At 40.8% G+C, this 18,078-nt stretch overlaps 1 long non-coding RNA gene across 1 annotated transcript in view; it reads right to left on the reverse strand.

The window, feature by feature from the left end:
• Positions 1-241: 241 nt before the first annotated feature.
• The window catches only part of LOC307224126, a 35,394-nt gene continuing 17,557 nt past the window's right edge, over positions 242-18,078 (reverse strand). The window contains exons 3-4 of the long non-coding RNA XR_013842429.1: positions 4,216-4,340; positions 242-3,025 (exon numbers count right to left, since the gene is read on the reverse strand). This is a non-coding gene — a long non-coding RNA (uncharacterized lncRNA). The remainder of the gene's footprint in view (positions 3,026-4,215; positions 4,341-18,078) is intronic.

The following is an 18,078-nucleotide window of genomic DNA, read 5'->3' on the forward strand; positions in this document are numbered from 1 at the left end:
CAACATGTGACTAGAGCTCTTCTAGGAATCTTCTGGGGGAGAGATCAAGCTAGGGTAATAGGTTATGACTCTGCTACCTTCCAATTTCCCTGGAGTTGATTGTAACCAAGACCAACAAGGCATTTAGATGCATTGAGTAAAGCCCATCAGAATCTATGTTGACCAGTTTAATTAATCAGAAGTTAGGTTTGTCTATAAACACAAGGAACTGAATTCAAGGAAACAGAGGTGTTTTCTTAAAAATTACAATGTTATTTTAATAACATAATTACAGTTATGAAAATACATACAAAAACCTTACTATTAAATCATCCTATATTTAAACCCAATATGTATAGGATAGAAAATATGCAATAGTTGAAAATTTCAACTGTAGCAATGAGTCAGACTTATATCAATAAAAATAATATATACAGTTTAAAATTACATTCATATTTCAGATTCCAGTGATTTATGAACAAGCCTATCTGCTGTACATTGTCTTTTAAATCTCTTACAATATGTAAGATTTCTTTACAACGTCGCAATCCAAACTTGCTCATATCAGGATGATTTTTCAAATATAGAAAAGCTTCTAATATTTGCCTGAGTTGATAAAGAAGTACAAAGATAACTCAGATCTTACACAGTACTGGAAGATCAATAATACCAAACAATTGATTTGTGTTTTGAAATGAAAATTCTCTACCCTTCAGAAGATGCAGAATAAAAGCCCAATTGAACTCAGTTGAAGAGCCTTAACATAATAGTTAATTGCACATTTATAGCTCACTTGTAAAATTTATGCAATGGTGTGACTGCTTCAGGTCACAAGGTGGGGTGAAACAAAGATTAACCAATCGTAGCAGGACACACTTTCCCCCCTTAAAATGGAAGACAGATTAGGGTTTGGGAGAAAGAAAGGTTAACCAATCATAGCAAAATGTATTGCATAAGAAGGAAGCAGGGTTGGAAGAAACAAAGGTAACACAGAGCACTACAAATTATATATAATTTCTTCACTTTAACTTCTTGCATTCCTGACCCTCCATGATATGGTCGCAGGCAGGGAAAAACTCATCTGCAGAATGCCAATGGAGAAGGCTAAGATTCTCTAGAAACCTGGAAGTCTGTGTGGGGTTTAAAAACAAACCTTTTGTTTATTTTGAAAAGCAGTCATCCACTCTTAACAGGATTAACAATTAATTTTTACATAGCATTTTACCCAAAAAATATATCACTGCATCAAAATTTTCATACTATAAATGCTGGAAACTATTATGGATTCCCGTTCCTTTCAACTGGGATCTGCATTCATTTGCTGTCTCTAATGCCTTTACTCTTGACCTTTTTCACTGCAGAGCAAAGAGCAAATTGCAAAATGAGGACATGGGGAGAGAGAAAAACTGTGTTCCATTAAAGAGAGAAAGTGGGGGGAAAGGTTAACATTGGTTTGCTAAAAAAAGATCTAAAGCCTTGACTCTGAAAAATAGGTTAGGATCTGAGAGTGGAATCCATTTCACTCTTCCTTGGACAAACTCTGGTGTAATTCCTTCAAGGTAGCCCAAAGATGGGACCCAACTCCACACCCTAAGTGGAACCGCTCAAAGTAACAGTTGCTGGAGATGGTATGGAGAGTTAGGTATGTTTATTTTTCCATATGTGGTAGACATGTCTAGTGATCAAAAAATATTTGGGAAAATATATTTCGTGAAATCCAGCCGATCCTTGGACAGAATTTAATGCCTGACCAACTCACGGCATTGCTCTCTAGATTTGTTGACGAGGGTAAGATTGTTGTTGGTTTGTTGTTGTTTTTTTTAAAAAGACCTGTTAAGCTCTTTCTTTGCAGCAACATGCATTGTGGTGGCTCATAATTGGAAGCAGATTAATGGAAACTTGACTGAGCTATGCCCAAGTTTGGCATGGATGGAAAAATTGACAAAGTTAAAATCCAACAAAGATACATTCTGTGCAGAATGGTTGTGACCTCCAGGTATATATCAAATAAAAAGAATGATGGGAGCACATGCTTCTACCATATTGTCCTTTTCTTGTCTGATTACATAACATGCCCTTAATACAGCTATTTTTTGTTTATTCACCATAGCATACTGAAACATTTTTACTGAAAAAAAACCCCTTCTTCCATTTTCTTAAATGAAAAGATTTTCTTGGTTTCGTTTTTACAAGTATATGTAAGCTCCATTTTCCTTTATTTATACATTTTCTTGTTATACCTTACATATATGCTTTATCTTGTCTTGATGTACTTATTTAATTTTGATGGCATGTTGCTGTATATGTCATTTCTTTCTGTATTGAAAATTCCAGTAAAAATATATATATATATATATTAAAAAAATTAAAAGCATGGCGTAGAAACCTGTTTAACATGGCAAGGAAAACAAAATGTTTCAGCTTTATTTGATTTTTGTACATGACATATTAATATTGAGTTAATAGTTATGAGCATCCCTTTCCAGAAAGGATCTACTGTATTAGAATTGTTAAAAAGTGCAGTGATGGGTAACAAAACTGGAAAAACTATTGTCAGAGCACTGAGGGCAACTGTCTTTATAGATTAAAGTGGCCATGTAGCCGTCATTGACAATCTACTGAGGTCTGATCAACAGGTACTGTTTGTTGTTTCTTCCGTGTGTCAGTTTAGATTGTGGCTGCTATTACCAGGAATTCACTGCACAGCTTCCTTAGTAGGAATAGCCCTAACATTAGGCAGAGTGGGGCATCTGCCTCAGGCGGCAGCTGATACAAAACAGCAGCAGTCCAGCCACCATTCTACCTGAGTTATCAAAGAAAGATTCAACAGCCAGTTGGATCAAATTCTGTACAAGGAGAGAGAGAGAGAGAGAATCGTCTTTTCCTTCGCTTCAGGCAGAAAAAAAATGTACGGTGTTCTTCCTTAAGTTCCAAAATGTCCTGTCAGAGGAGGTTGAGAAGTCAACATCTCTGGATTTCAAAAAGGATGTAAACATGTTTATTATGTCAATAATTAGTGCTGTGATTTGTTGTTAACTGCTGCAACCTGTTAGGAAAAAAAGTGTAGTGTTTAATTCGTTTATACAACAAAAATACCTCAGATAGCTGTTAACAGTTCAGAGTTGAAATGAACTTGCTCCTAAAGATGCTTCTCAAAAATCTCCTTTGTCATTATTTAAAATAAAAATACTATCCACAAGTCCACTGGGTGCTCAAATATTAAATGTCACTATTTTAGGCATCCAATGGTTTTTTAATTTCAATGTTTGATATATGGCAGCTGATATTTTCTCCATACCTGGGAGTTGATCTATAACAACATAACATTTCGTATTCGTCAATCTTGACAGCAGACATGCAATGGTGTACCACAGTGGTTTTCAAACTTCTCCATTTCAGGAAAATGTTCCACACTGAAGATTGTCAAAATCAAAATAGTCAAGAAATGTCCAAACGAGTCCAAAGCAATAGAATGTATAATCCTGAGCTGAAAGCATCACATTCAAAATCCGTATTTGGCACTGAAATTTCTAATTCAAAGTTGTGAATAGCAAAGTGGGAAAATGGATGAACTTCAAGTATTTGTGGATTCTTGTGTCAGTTCCACGTGAAATGATTACTAGGATAATACCATTCCATAGTCATTTGAATTCTAGTAAGTAGATTTCCCAGTATCCAGGTTACTTAAAAGGCTCCTCAGATGTGTTGGAACCTTCTGTGGGATCCCAAACCTCTTCCTTAAATGCCATCATGGTTTCTGTTAGACTGACTCCTGACACCCACAGTGATACCCAGTAAAGAAATCGGAACATGTTCCACATTTTAAATGCCAGAGTTATTGCTGGCACTGTGACAGGCCAGCAGGAGCAGGCTGAAAATACCTCTCCAAGTATCAATTAAGAATCATTTCCCATATCAGAATTGTTATCATTGCTTTAATTTTGTACTGATTGGTTCCACTTGTTTTGTAGTTCCACTTGTTTTTGTGATGCATGAAGAATAATCAGTTTATTTTCAGGTTTCGTTATGGGTTTCAGGCACACTTATTGACAATTTAATCCCAAGAAGACAACATTACAGGAAATATTACTAGCCTGTTACCTATGTGCATGAAGTCATGTACAATATTTTTCTCAATTGCTTCACTGTTACATTAAATATAATCTAATATACTATTGTGTATTTCTCCACAGTTATTTACAAATACACATTTCGGAATATAATAATGATACTCACCGTAGTCAGGAAACCAGGAATAATCTTTGTTCTTCTACCATATTAAGATCTTCTGAAACTTTTACAGAATTACTTAGCAAAGACCAATAGTGACATCCAGTGGTCATTAGGAGCACATCTACAAACTGCAAACAAATGTTGTGCATTGTATTCTAACTTGAAACAAAATAATTGCAGTGTTCTGGTGCAGAAAAAAGGGACATGAACACAATACCCTGTGAAAAGAGAAGGACACCCACAGTTTTGTTGCATTTGGCACAATATTTTTAAATAATCCCCAAGACATGCAGGATGGGTGCCTAAATGCTGGAAAGCAACAAAGTCACAATGAGGTTAAGAATCTTGAAATCAAAGAAATCTCCATGGGATCATGGCTTACAAGCCTTTTTAGACCAAGCAGCCCACAGATTGGGAACATTGGTAAAACATGAGAAGGAAGACAATTTTATAGATGTGATGAGAGGCAAATACTTAGGGTTGTATACCAGCTGAGGAGAGAAGCACCTGAAAAATCATTGCCTTCTGTTAAAAAAGTTTTACCTTTCCCCCTATGTTTAATTGGCTCTTCCAGTTTCCAGAGCCAGAGGTGCTATAGTCACATAAGGGTGTGGGAGACTATACATGAGAATAGCCTTATTAATGTTTTACATTTTGTTCATTTGTACATGACTGAGAACCATAATAAACAGTTCATAACAAAACAACTTCTATGACCTTGCTTGCACTAATAGGACTTTTAATGTGTGCTGTACTTGTTCTTTTTAAGGAGATGCAAACCATCTTGACTTATTCTGTGTTCAGTGTATCTTTGGACCAAACTACACATTGCCTTAATGATGTGGTTTACCCTTTAAAGCAAAGAGGAGCTGTTGTCCCCAAGGCAAGTATGCAGACATGGAGGCCCTGATCCAGATCAGGACCACAACATGGAACGAGAGGTTAAAGCCCACAGTTTCCAAGCCGGGGTCCCAACCTGTTTGTAAAAAGAAAATATTGCACTTACATGATTAACAGAATGTGTAGTTTGGCCCTGTGCTGTTGGAAGCTCTTCTGGGGATGTTACCTATGAATTGAATCTCTCCTTAGGAGGACCAGTGCTTCTATTGCACAGAGTGAGGCAGAGCTACATAGCAGATCTCACACTAATACTTGACTTTTTGTGTGTGACAGCACTCACAGGTATGAAGTACCACCCCCTCTTTCCCTGCTTCTTATGGCAGTCATTTTGCACTAGCACCTATGACACTTTCTGCATATAGGAGTTCAGCATCTCGTTTTTTGTACCAATCCGCCCAACTACATGCGCGCGCGCACACACACACACGACACAAACAGATAGACAGACTTTAGCAAAGTTTCACAATATGTACTTGGAATCTATGCTATCACAAAACAAACTCCAATAAGCTAACAAGCTTTTCCTAACTTTATTTTACCTCTATTCTATGAAACTGAAGGTGATTCTGCGTTCTTGTTGGCACTGCATTAACCAATGCAATTATTTTGCAAGTGTTCAACATCAATTACATTCTCTGTTTTGCACACGGCTTCCCCATTTTATTTTAAAAACAAAAGTGTTAATGGGGGGGAGGCATGGGGTGTGTATAGCAGAGAAAGTAGAAATGCTTCTGGCATAAGTCAAGGTTTTAGCCTGCAGGCAAAACATGAAATAGCTGTTAAATGTGAGGGGACCAAAAGGAAAAAGAGAGATAGTAAAAACAACCATCCCAGGAACCTCTGCTAATGACCACCATTTGTCCTCCTGTGACATGTTCTGTAACTAATAGCACATGACAAAGTGTGTGTTATGGGCTTTAAAACTGGAAATTGAGGGACATCCTGGTTGGAAGGCTAAGTGATTTTAGTATATGAGTGAATTTACGATGAAATCATACAAGGGTCTGAATCAGAGATGGGGAACCTGTTTCATCACACGCAGCTCCCTAGAATACCAGGGGCATCGTGGGCCCCACAGCACCAGAGACTGCGCTCAGGAGCCCTCCTCACCTCACCATTCCACAGCAAGGCAAGAGGATCACTGAAAGGATCACCTGCTAACATGCTATTGATGGCCAGCACTTGGACTAAAATGAAATTATATTTGTCTCTGTGTCTTTTAAAATTACTTCTAAAACAGAGCTAGCTGTTTTCTCACTGCCTGAAATTTGGGGAGTGGGGGGTGGTCTGATTCCTTGGCAGGATGTAGTAGAATGCTCAAAAAGGCCAATTCCCAGGAAAACAGTGAGTCACAGAAGCAGAAAAGCAACTGAGTTTTTCATTGGAATCAGTGGAAGACAACAGATTGGAACAGCAAAACAAATGAAAAGCTAATACATGAAGCAAAATGAACCTGGTTTTTAAGAGCTAAAATATGAAGCAACTGAGGCTTAAAACGAATGGAAGAAACAAGTGTACTTTTTCCACCATATGTATATCAATTTTCTATTGCCTCTGGAGACCAAAACCTAACTTGTTTACTCACATATATTCTTAGATCTATAGATCCTATCAGCAGTACTGGCTATAATTGTTTCTAGCATCTCAGGTTTTTTTATTATCAGTGTGATCATCCCAAATCCCATTTTGTCCTCCAGCCCATGCATAGGAAATGCTGGGGGGGGGGGAACAACTGAGAATTTTTGGGAGTTTTACTTTGGGGGAGTTAGTCTCACAAACTACAAAACCCACCCTTCTCTCGCTCTCCCCCCCCCCGTCTTATAGAGGGGGGTCACAAAGTTGTAGTTTACTGTTCAGTGTGCTTCCTGGCTTTGCTATAATATTACTTCTGTTTGGCTCAAAGAAATTTCACAAGATCCTATTACAGTCCAGTGAAAAATATTCAGTATAGTACCACATTTATCCCGATAATCTAAAACAGAGGTTCCCAACTGTGACCACCAGTTTTCCATGAGCTTCATCCAGGTGGTCCACGATGTGTCTGTGAAGAACAGCAGGAGCAGTGGCTGTGAATGGCTGGAGTAGCACTTTAAATATTCACCTTGATTATTAATTTTATATTGTAATTTTTATTATTATGATTTATATATAAATTCAAGTTGTAAGACAATAGAATACAATGCAAGAAAGAAAAGAAGCAAGAAAAATACAACGAAAAACCATGAAGCATTTAGCACTAAGTGGTCCATCATGAACATCAGGAATTTTTCAATGGTCCATAGGGAAAGAAAGTTTGGGAAACTGCTGGTCTAATATACAGGCAGTGACCAAATTGTGTGGAGTGGGAGGGTTATGTTCTGGAGGTTCTCCATGCAATCAAAGGGGCAGGAGGGCAGCGCTACTGCAGTTGCCATTCCTGAAATCACATAGCTCTGCCCTGCCTTACCCTGACATCCAGGTCTGCTAACCAAAAACCTACATGTAGGCTCCTCTCAGAGTAGGAACTTTTACATATAATACATAAAGGCAGCTACTGACTTCACGCTATAGTTCATTTTGGAATTCGCTTCCTGTTGCATCCTCTTTATCAAGAGCATTTTAGGCTGATTGAGTGAAAGTGTCTCCCTTTTTAAAATGATTTGTTTACTACCATTTGCCAGGCAAGAGTTTCCCACAATCTCTCACTTTCTCTTCATGCAATTTTGCCATCATTCCAGATATAATATAAGGGGTTGACAAAAACAAACAGCCATGCAAAAACTAGGCGCTTAGCCAGACATTTTAAACTTTGAACTCTGCTAAAAGGGTAAATGTTTCACACAGCACAGCCTCTCCCTTCTTCCTCTTTTCCTCAAGCTACACAGAGTTTTGTCAAGAAACGGACTAATTAATGTCCTGGATGGAACAATTTCAGCAATAAATAGTATTCCTGGAAAGCTCGGGTTAGAATAACTCTGATTAGTATCTTACTTCTAATTAAAACAACAACAACAACCCAAAGTTTCTACTCCAGGAGTAGCCAACACAGGCCACACTAACACAATACAGTCAGCTCCATGTGTGTGTGTGTGTGTGTGTGTGTGTGAGAGAGAGAGAGAGATCAGAGGCATCCATTAAATTCTGAGCCAGCCCCACTGCTGTCATGTGATGGCATCAAGGCAGGACCAAGGTTGTGTCAATGGAACCACCACTTTGTTAAAGTCTTGTTGGGCAGTGGCTGAGGTCAGGATTGCATCCTAAACCTTGCCCTGCATGGATATTCCAGTCAAAAATTTCAGCCCAATTTTTCTTACTTTTGACATTTTAAATCTTTAATGAGCTTGCTTACCCAACTGGGAAAATCTGTAAGTCAAGTAAGTATTTTTCAAATGTAAAGGTAAAGGGTAAAGGGTAAAGGGACCCTGACCATTAGGTCCAGTCGTGGCCGACTCTGGGGTTGCAACGCTCATCTCGCATTATTGGCCAAGGGAGCCTAGTCATGTGGCCAGCATGACTAAGCCGCTTTTGGCAAACCAGAGCAGCGCACGGAAACGCTGTTTACCTTCCCGCCGGAGGGTACCTATTTATCTACTTGCACTTTGACGTGCTTTCGAACTGCTAGGTTGGCAGGAGCAGGGACCGAGCAACAGGAGCTCACCCTGTCACTGGGATTCGAACTGCCGACCTTCTGATCGGCAAGTTCTAGGCTCTGTGGTTTAACCCACAGCACCACCCACGTCCCCCTTTTTTCAGATGTATATACAGCTATTTATTTAATGAATTTCTACCTGGCCTTTTTGAGAAAGCTTCTCAACAAAGAAGCTTACAACAACATTTAAAGCCACAACAATATTAGAATATATAGTAATGAAATACTAATTCCATTACTACTCTAATACAAAAACCAGCAGCCAGCATGAAGCAATATAAACCTTCAGATGGCAATTGACTTAGAATGTCAGTTGATAATATTTTACGTTATAATGGACAATAATGGCAAATTCTGTATGTCTGAGCCTCTGAATACAGTGGTACCTCAGGTTACATATGCTTCAGGTTACATACACTTCAGGTTACAGACTCCCCTAACCCAGAAATAGTACCTCGGGTTAAGAACTTTGCTTCAGGATGAGAACAGAAATCGTGCTCCGGCGGTGTGGCAGCAGCAGGAGGCCCATTAGCTTTCTAAAGTGGTGCTTCAGGTGAAGAACAGTTTCAGGTTAAGAATAGACCTCCGAAACGAATTAAGTACTTAACCCGAGGTATCACTGTACTCAGCAGCTACACGGAGACAGGTTAAATACATTGTGTAAATAGATACAAATGGCATGTAATTCTTTATTACTGTTGCAATGGCGAAGTGGATTTGTGTCACTTTTTCAAAAAAAAAAGAAGCACTTGGAATTGTAGACACAGATTGTTTCTTTTAGGAAGCACAAAAGAAGAAGCTTGTTTCAACAACATTCCTCCAGGAACTGAACATTCTAATGCCACGTTTTTCGCAGAAGAACAAAGACATTTGCCCTGTGCAAAGACACATGCCCCGAAGTGCTTCATTCTGCATTGTTTGGGCTGCATAAATGCTTGCTGTTTTTTCTAAAAGGCTTTACTGCCTGTTTGAATCTCATATGCTTCAAATGGGTTGTGGTTACCGTACAAAAATGCTGGAAGGCTGAGCAGTGGTGCTAAGGAGTGTCATTCAGCCAACTGACACTTTCCCTTCCTGGGTTCTCTACGAGAGCAAAACTGAGATCATGGAGGAAAAAGCAGACAGCCTGGAGTCCTGGACCATCCCTTGAAGTTGTTTTAAGTAAGAAGACAGAAGGGCTTGACAGAATCAAGCCAGGTTGGTGTCCTATTTGCCCACTGGACCAGCCCCCATTGGTTCTAGGCACCCCACAATATTATGTGTGTTTCCATCAGTATCTCCACAATCAGAGCCAGGTGATACAGGGATCAAAGTAGGCAACACCAGGAATCCGCTCCGATTAAGTGAATCACATTTACAAAGTAAACAGCAGCCACAAAGATAGACTTTCCTTCTAATGCAAATAGAAGACGGGGGGGGGCAATCCAGATTTATACCACGGGGGGCGAATGGGTTAAAGTGCCCCTTTCATGTATCACGCCAGGTCCCAATCCAAAGCAGGGCCTCTTGAGCCTGCTTTTAACTTTAAAAGGAGCCACTCAAATCTAGTTCAATCCTAGCTTGAGTGTTCTAGTGGGTTTTGTTTTGATGTCCTTCCAAGAGATAAAGACTCGTAACTTTCACAGCCTTTCCTTCTGAAATATCAAAAGAGCCATCCAAGCTCAAAGCAGATCAAAGTTGTCTTGTCTTCCGATATAATCCAAAGGCATTTTCAACAGGAGGGATTCATCAAGTTTCCTTTATGTTTAAGGAAGACTGAACACAGGAAAAACAGAAATGGCGTGATTACATGCTGATAGATCATATCCACCAACAAACAGGAGGCACAAGAGTTGTGAGCAAGCTTTGCAGAGTTACATAGCTGTAGTAAGTACATAGAGTGATGACAGCAGAACAACATGTGCTTAAAATCAGTCACATATATTCTTTCAGCAGGACCAGCCTGAAATATTTTGCTGACTGAGGATGAAGGGCAGAATCCTGTCCCCCCCATTCCAGATGAATCTTATTTCACCACTGGCAACAGACCAGCATCTTCTGCTCTGCACGAGGGTAGCAGTTTACTTAGGATATGTAGAGCAGATCACAGAGAACACCCAGTCCCACATCCCATCTCCCAGCATCTACCACCTGAGATAGCTGCCTCACTCTGTCAAACAGTAGGGGTGACCCTGTCTAAGTTTATGCCTGGGCAAGCCGTTTTTCACTTGATTTATGCCACTTCTGTGCTTCACACTTTGAACACAATGTACCTTGCTCCTCTCCTCTGCCACAGGACAGTCTAGATCTGAATCAGGGGAGAGCATAGCTATTTTTTAAAAAAAAAAATGGTAAAGAGAAACAACAAGGAAGGGAAGTCAGATGCTGATTAAAGTTGCATCTGGTTTGGCAAAAAAATAAGCTTCCAAGGGGACATGGGTGGTGAATGGGACACGGGTTGCGCTGTGGGTTAAACCACAGAGCCTAGGGCTTGCCAATCAGAAGGTCTGCGGTTCGAATCCCCACGACGGGGTGAGCTCCCGTTGCTCAGTCCCTGCTCCTGCCAACCTAGCAGTTCAAAAGCACCTCATAGTGCAAGTAGATAAATAGGTACGGCTCCGGCAGGAAGGTAAACGGCGTTTCCATGTGCTGCTCTGGTTCGCCAGAAGCGGCTTAGTCATTTTGGCCACATGACCTGGAAACTGTACACTGGCTCCCTCGGCCAATAAAGCGAGATGTGCGCTGCAACCCCAGAGTTGGTCACGACTGGATCTAATGGTCAGGGGTCCATTTACCTTTACCTTCCAAGAGACAGGGATTGCATTTATAGGCAACCTCCCATTTATGCACGTTTCAGGCATGCACCACCGCACATGTGCTCATTGCCACGAACCGAATAGTGGCATGAAAGGGGAAAAACAGCCCTAAAAAAATGTGAAATTAGCAAAAATGGCACCAAAATAGTGTCTAGCAATCCCACAAGCCTTTGCAAGTGCAATCCCAGGAGCTTTTGCACTGACCTTTGAGGCCTGTGGACAATTGGAGTTTGAGCAAGGAGGTTTGGAGGGAGAGATTGTGGTGGAATTTGGTGGGGGGTTTTTTAAGGGTTTTCCAAGGGTTTCCAGAGGTTTAGAGGGTGCTTGCAGGCATTTTCAAAGGTGTTCCCAAGATATGCAGCTTCCTTTAAATGCTCGGTGCCTTGAAACATAACCCCTGCATAAATGGGAAGTTGCCTGTAAACTGCTGAGGAGGAGAATGAATGTCTGTGGGAGAATGAAGAAAGCTATCTATCACACAAGGAGGCACGCAGTTAAAATTCCAGTAAAGAACTCTGCCATGGTGTAGGATACATATATAACCTGATATACATAATCAGATGAACTGGCTGGGGCTGATGGGAGTTGTAGTCCAAAATATGTGAAGGGCAGCAGGTTGTCAAAGACTGTTAGAGAGTGAAGTTCTATATGAGATGTTGCCATTTGTGTGAAACTGGAGATTATGTATATTTCCCACAAATGACTCTACTTAATATAGAACAGACAGCCTTCACCACCCTGGTGCCTTCAACATGCTTTGGAATACAACTCCCATGAGCCCCAGCCAGCTGGAGGATGGTGATGGCTGAAGTATAAATACCTCAGAAATGTCCATTTTTTCTGTGCTGGATGTCATCTATAAAGCTCTGGAAAGCTTCACAGATCTGACATAAACAATTTGCGGGATGCCTAAGTATTTATCATGTTCTTTAAATTTTTATATTCCAGCCTTAAGGAGCAAACCAGTGACGAGCCTTGGCTAGGCTACATCACACTTTCCAATTAATATGGACCAGGTATGTGAAAGGTGAGCCACTTGGGATGCTACGATCCCTGAATAGCCCCAGGAAGTCTAGAATATGCCAGAGGGGAAAGATACCTATATACGGATGACCTAAGGAAACCTGTAGAGATGTCTTACTGAGAAATAGGTATGTACATTTCTTTTGGATTATAATATCTGACTGTATAAATGCACTTAAATCATGTGTTGACTCTTTCCTGTGCATCTATAAAGACCTTGTTCTTTTTGACAAGTTCACCACAAATTTGGGTTCTCTTGATGGCTCCTCTGCCATGCAGTTTCCTGGACAGGGAAAGCTGAGTCCAGCTATTTAAAGCCTAACTTTCTGTTTAACGTTCCAAGCATTGATTAATTCTCACTTTTATTAGACCCTGTAATTTTAAGGAGATCTGCCCCATCCCAAATTAATAACATCATCATGGCTGATGCAGCTCATTGATATACAGAGGCAGAGCTGTCCCTCTTGGTGTAAGTTGAAGGCTGGAAAACCTGTCTCTGCATTTTTGGTCAGTGTTTTTCCTCTTTCATTGCAGCATGTCACAATCCAGCGATTAGGCCATGATGAAATTCAGCAGCCATCAGACAAAATGATTCTGTGGGTAGCAGATCCTTTGGGGAGAACTGATTTTGGCTGATAAATATAAAGAACTCCAGCTCAGTCTCTGGGCAAAATGAGATTGATAAATGAAACGTCTGTAGTGCACAGTGCTCACTTCCTGCCAGAGAAACACCACACTCCCCATTGCTTGTATTGTGATATGTCTGACTATGTTTAGCAGCGTTTGCCAGCAGGCTGCCTATCAGAAGGACCAAATCTGCCATTTAACACATTGGGTGTTCTGTCAGCACAAAATGCTGAAGCCGTTAATTGGCCTAGCCCAGACTGCTAATGTTCGAATCAAACATAAATCTAAGTAACTTAAATGAATTCAGACTGTCATGTCTACTAGACTTGCAAAAAAAACAGTGGTTATTTTTTAAAAAATAAAAAGGAGTTCAAATGACTCCAAACTAAACCACCACAAGTATAACCCTCTTCTTAGAGTTTTCTTTCATGATGTGTATTTACCATATATTGAGATTCATTTCTAAAACATATCAAACTGGTAACAGATTTCGTTATGATATAATTATGAAGTCCACTGATGAACCAGATAAACCAAATTTTGCTCACATTTTGAAAATACTGCATTTTTACAAAAATTAGCAAAAGATGACCAGCTAATGATAATAGGATCCCCCTTTTGTCTTTTGTCTTATATAATTTGTTGATTTGGAAGTCCTATTCTTTTTTAACCAATCTTTCATTTGGGAGATGACACTTTCTCCAATAGCATTGTTATTTTAAACCCTTTTGGGATTTGCGGACAGTATATGAATGTATGTCAAGGGTCTCCCCCCCCCCCGTTGTTTTTGGACTCAGAATCAGTTCAACAGGGTAAAACTAAGCAAAACAGAGCACCACATAACTTAATGAGCCTTTAAGATATATCCACATATACATACTAGACCACATAATTTAGAATGTTGTACTAATTATCCATCCTGTTCAAGTCTTCTGAGGACAATCTACCCATTATCTAAGAGAAGGGAAACATTTCAATGAAAAGTTTCTACATCTAAGCTGACACAAATGATCTGGCCTGGCACTGATCAGGATCACCAATAAATTATTTCAGTGGTTGGAAGGAACTCTTTAGTCATTGGTGAAGCTATAACAAATAGACAGACAATGTGGCACCATTTGTATAAAGGGCAGAAGTTAGGACTGCATTCATAGCTACAGTGATAAAACTCCCACAATCCTTTATAGTATCTTTCCCCTCCTGCTACAAAAATGTGTGTGTAGCTAATGCTAATTGAATCTTGGTGAATGGAAGCTAATTGAGAAGAATGAGCTTTTAACTATATTTGGACAGTACTTTTTTGAGTTATTATTTGCATGTGCTATTTATTAAGTTTGCATACCACCCTTCACCCAAAGATCACAGGGCACCTCACAGGGCACATGCAAAATGACAACACAAAATGCACAATAAAACAAAAATAAACTTATAACCTCACTCCTACAAACACATTTAAAGGGCCATAGAATGTTTAATCAGCCCAAGGCCTGGTAACAGAGAAACGTTTTTGCCTGGCACCTAAAGATATGTAATGAAGGTACTAGGCAGGCCTCCCTGGGCAAAGCATTCCACAAATGGGGAGCCACCACAGAAAAGGCCCAGTCTGGTGTTACCACCCTCCAGGTCTCTTGTGCAGAGGGCACACAAAGGACCTCAGATTATGAGAGCTGGATTCAGGTTGGTTCATATGGGGAGAGGCAGTCCTTGAGTTAAAAAGCAATGCATCTTTACTTGTGTAAAGTTCCATCCCACTTAGAAGTCTTCTTTTGATCGGGAAGCCTGCCTTATCAAACTTTCTCATCCCAAGGAGGCTGAATGGATTTAGAAGTCCCCTTCAGATCTTCCTTCTTAATGCAAAAGACTTTGCTTCAGACAGCCACACTTCTACTCACAGAGAATGATGGGCCCTTCTTAAAGCTTGCTTGCATGAGCAGCACCAAGTCCACCATAAGCTGCTGTGTAGAAGCATCCACAGACATGGCCACGGTGCATATAATATGCAGAATAATGATAGTGAATTGTGTTTTTAAGCCTCTAGTAATATTTCATTAAACTTCCTTTTTCTGAGGTCGTGCCCAGAATGCTATAGTATAGTGCTGAAGAGGGGCCATAGCTCAGTGGTACAAAATCTGCACTGCATTCGAAAGGTTGCGGGTTCAATTCCCAGCATCTCCAGACTCCCACCTAAAACCCTGGACTGCTGCAGCCAATCAGGGTAGACAATACTGAGCTAGATGGATCAATGGTCTGACTCAGTATAAGGCCACTTCCTATGTCCATCCTATTTCTTATATTAATAGGGAAAGAGAACACCACATTTCAGAGATTCTCTAAGACTACAAGTGACCAGAAAATTATACCAACAAATGGAACACTGAAGAGTACTTCTTCAAAGCATGTAGGGTCAACTAAATACATTTTGCTGTCTGAGGCAGAGTAACAAGTTACGCCCTGTCCCTTTTCCAAGTCAAGGGTGCATAAAACCTAAGGCTAGCCAAGTTTTTTTGCACCAAAGGCAGAAAATTCCACAAGTGTCTGTCCCCATTTCCTTGCAGTAGCAATATAACAACAACAAATTAAACCATTAGCAATTTTTTGCCCTTCCCTGATGCCCAAAATCTGTTGTCTGAGGCCACTGTTTCACTCTGTCTCATGGCAGGGCTGGCCCCGAAAAAGTGCATTCTTAGCTAGTTAGGGAAATCTGGGTGCATTTTTTCAGAAAGCGTCCGTTCACAATTTCTTTTGTTATTATTACTGTTTTCATTTAAACTGCAGTGGATTCATTTCCACAGTGTGATGATTGCAGAAGACAAATAAAAGTGGAACTGTAAGCAGGTTAAGTTACTGGCTTCAGATTACTGAAATAGCAAGCAAGTTTACTGCAAAAGAGACATCACCGTCTCATTTAAAAGGAAAAGAAGAAGAATAAAACCCAGATGGCTCCCTGTCCCATATTTAAAGTTTTGAAAGAGCTTGGCAGATGCTTCCTGAGGCTGTAGATTCCTTATTTGGAAATAAAATGGTTCACAGAAAGCAAAGGGGGGAAGGGGGAGGGAACATCTTCTGAGAAGACTCAGACCTTGATAAGTTTGAGTTGTCCAGTGTCCTAGCTAGAGGGGAACATGGTGATGTGAGAGTTGATGCTACAGTGAAGAAGTCAGAAGTTATTGAATGTTTGGTACTTGGTGTTTGCTTCTTATGAAGTTAAGAGGACTTGCCATTTTATAAGTGCCTGCAGCTCCCCAGTCCCACTTACTGGCACTGCATGGAGCAGGTGAAAATTGTAACGGGAGCAATTTTTCATAGTTTTCTCAGTAACAAACTATTAAACAATGACCCTGTATTTTGTTCTTTCAAGGTAGTTTTTAGTTCTACAAAAATGGGGACTTGCAAGTTAAGTCATGGCAGCCAGGGAAGGTACGATCTGGGTTGGAGTGCTGGTAAGGAAGAGCAGTAAGCCACACAAACACGGCTCAGGCTGCTAGACATGCTTGTTCATTGAGATAATTCATGAAGATTCCATAGCTGGTGGATCATCCAGAAGACTTACTGCTGGCTTGCTGCAACTTTGGGGGTGTTTTTAAAATATAGGGCAAATACCAATTCTCAATAGCCTTATATCAAGCATAGCACATGCAACATTGCATCATAATTAACTTACTAATTTGCCTAGACCCACACAGATAATAGTGGCACAAAAGCTACATATTTAGAATTGTGTCCAGTTAGATTTGGAGGTGGCCAAGGACCCTTTCTTCCCATCCAGTTAGATGTTATGATAGGCATCCCTATAGGATGGCTGTGACTCCTATTTTGGCAATAAAAGGGTTTTGTAATGTTTGCGCATTAATCAAGGTACCACCTGCTCGTCCAAGTGCTTGTCCATTCAAACAAACACACTAGCCCTATTCAGATGACAGTTAGGTAAAACCAATGGGGGAAAGTGGCAAACGTGTCTTACAATTTGTATGCATGTAAGACTCTTTACAGACACATCACCTTGCCAACAAAGGTCCGTATAGTTGAAGCCATGGTTTTCCCAGTAGTGATGTATGGAAGTGAGAGCTGGACCCAGTGGCGTAGCATGGGTTGTCAGCACCCAGGGCAAGGCAAGTAATTTGCGCCCCCTAACCCGTGGATTTGCGCACCCTAACCCTAACCCCCAGATGTTGCGCCCGGTGCGGCTGGCCCCCCCTGCACCCCCCACGCTACGCCACTGGCTGGACCATAAAGAAGGCTGATCGCCGAAGAATTGATGCTTTTGAATTATGGTGCTGGAGGAGACTCTTGAGAGTCCCATGGACTGCAAGAAGATCAAACCTCTCCATTCTGAAGGAAATCAGCCCTGAGTGCTCACTGGAAGGACAGATTGTGAAGCTGAGGCTCCAGTACTTTGGCCACCTCATGAGAAGAGAAGACTCCTTGGAAAAGACCCTGATGTTGGGAAAGATGGAGGGCACAAGGAGAAGGGGACGACAGAGGACGAGATGGTTGGACAGTGTTCTCGAAGCTACAAACATGAGTCTGACCAAACTGCGGGAGGCAGTGGAAGACAGGCGTGCCTGGCGTGCTGTGGTCCATGGGGTCACGAAGAGTCGGACATGACTAAACGACTAAACAACAACAACAAGACTCTTTACAGACTGGGTACCAACACCTGAAGACCGAGGGACTGGAGCCAGTGGTGTAGTCCCATATCCTTCCCCATACAGTGGTACCTCGGGTTACAGACACTTCAGGTTATAGACTCCGCTAACCCAGAAATAGTACCTTGGGTTAAGAACTTTACTTCAAGGTGAATACAGAAATAGTGCGGCGGCGCAGCAGCAGCAGCAGGAGGAAGCCCCATTAGCTAAAGTGGTACCTCAGGTTAAGAACAGTTTTAGGTTAAGA

The sequence above is a fragment of the Podarcis cretensis genome (assembly GCF_951804945.1).
Source record: "Podarcis cretensis genome assembly, chromosome: 9".
Lineage (NCBI taxonomy): Eukaryota > Metazoa > Chordata > Lepidosauria > Squamata > Lacertidae > Podarcis > Podarcis cretensis.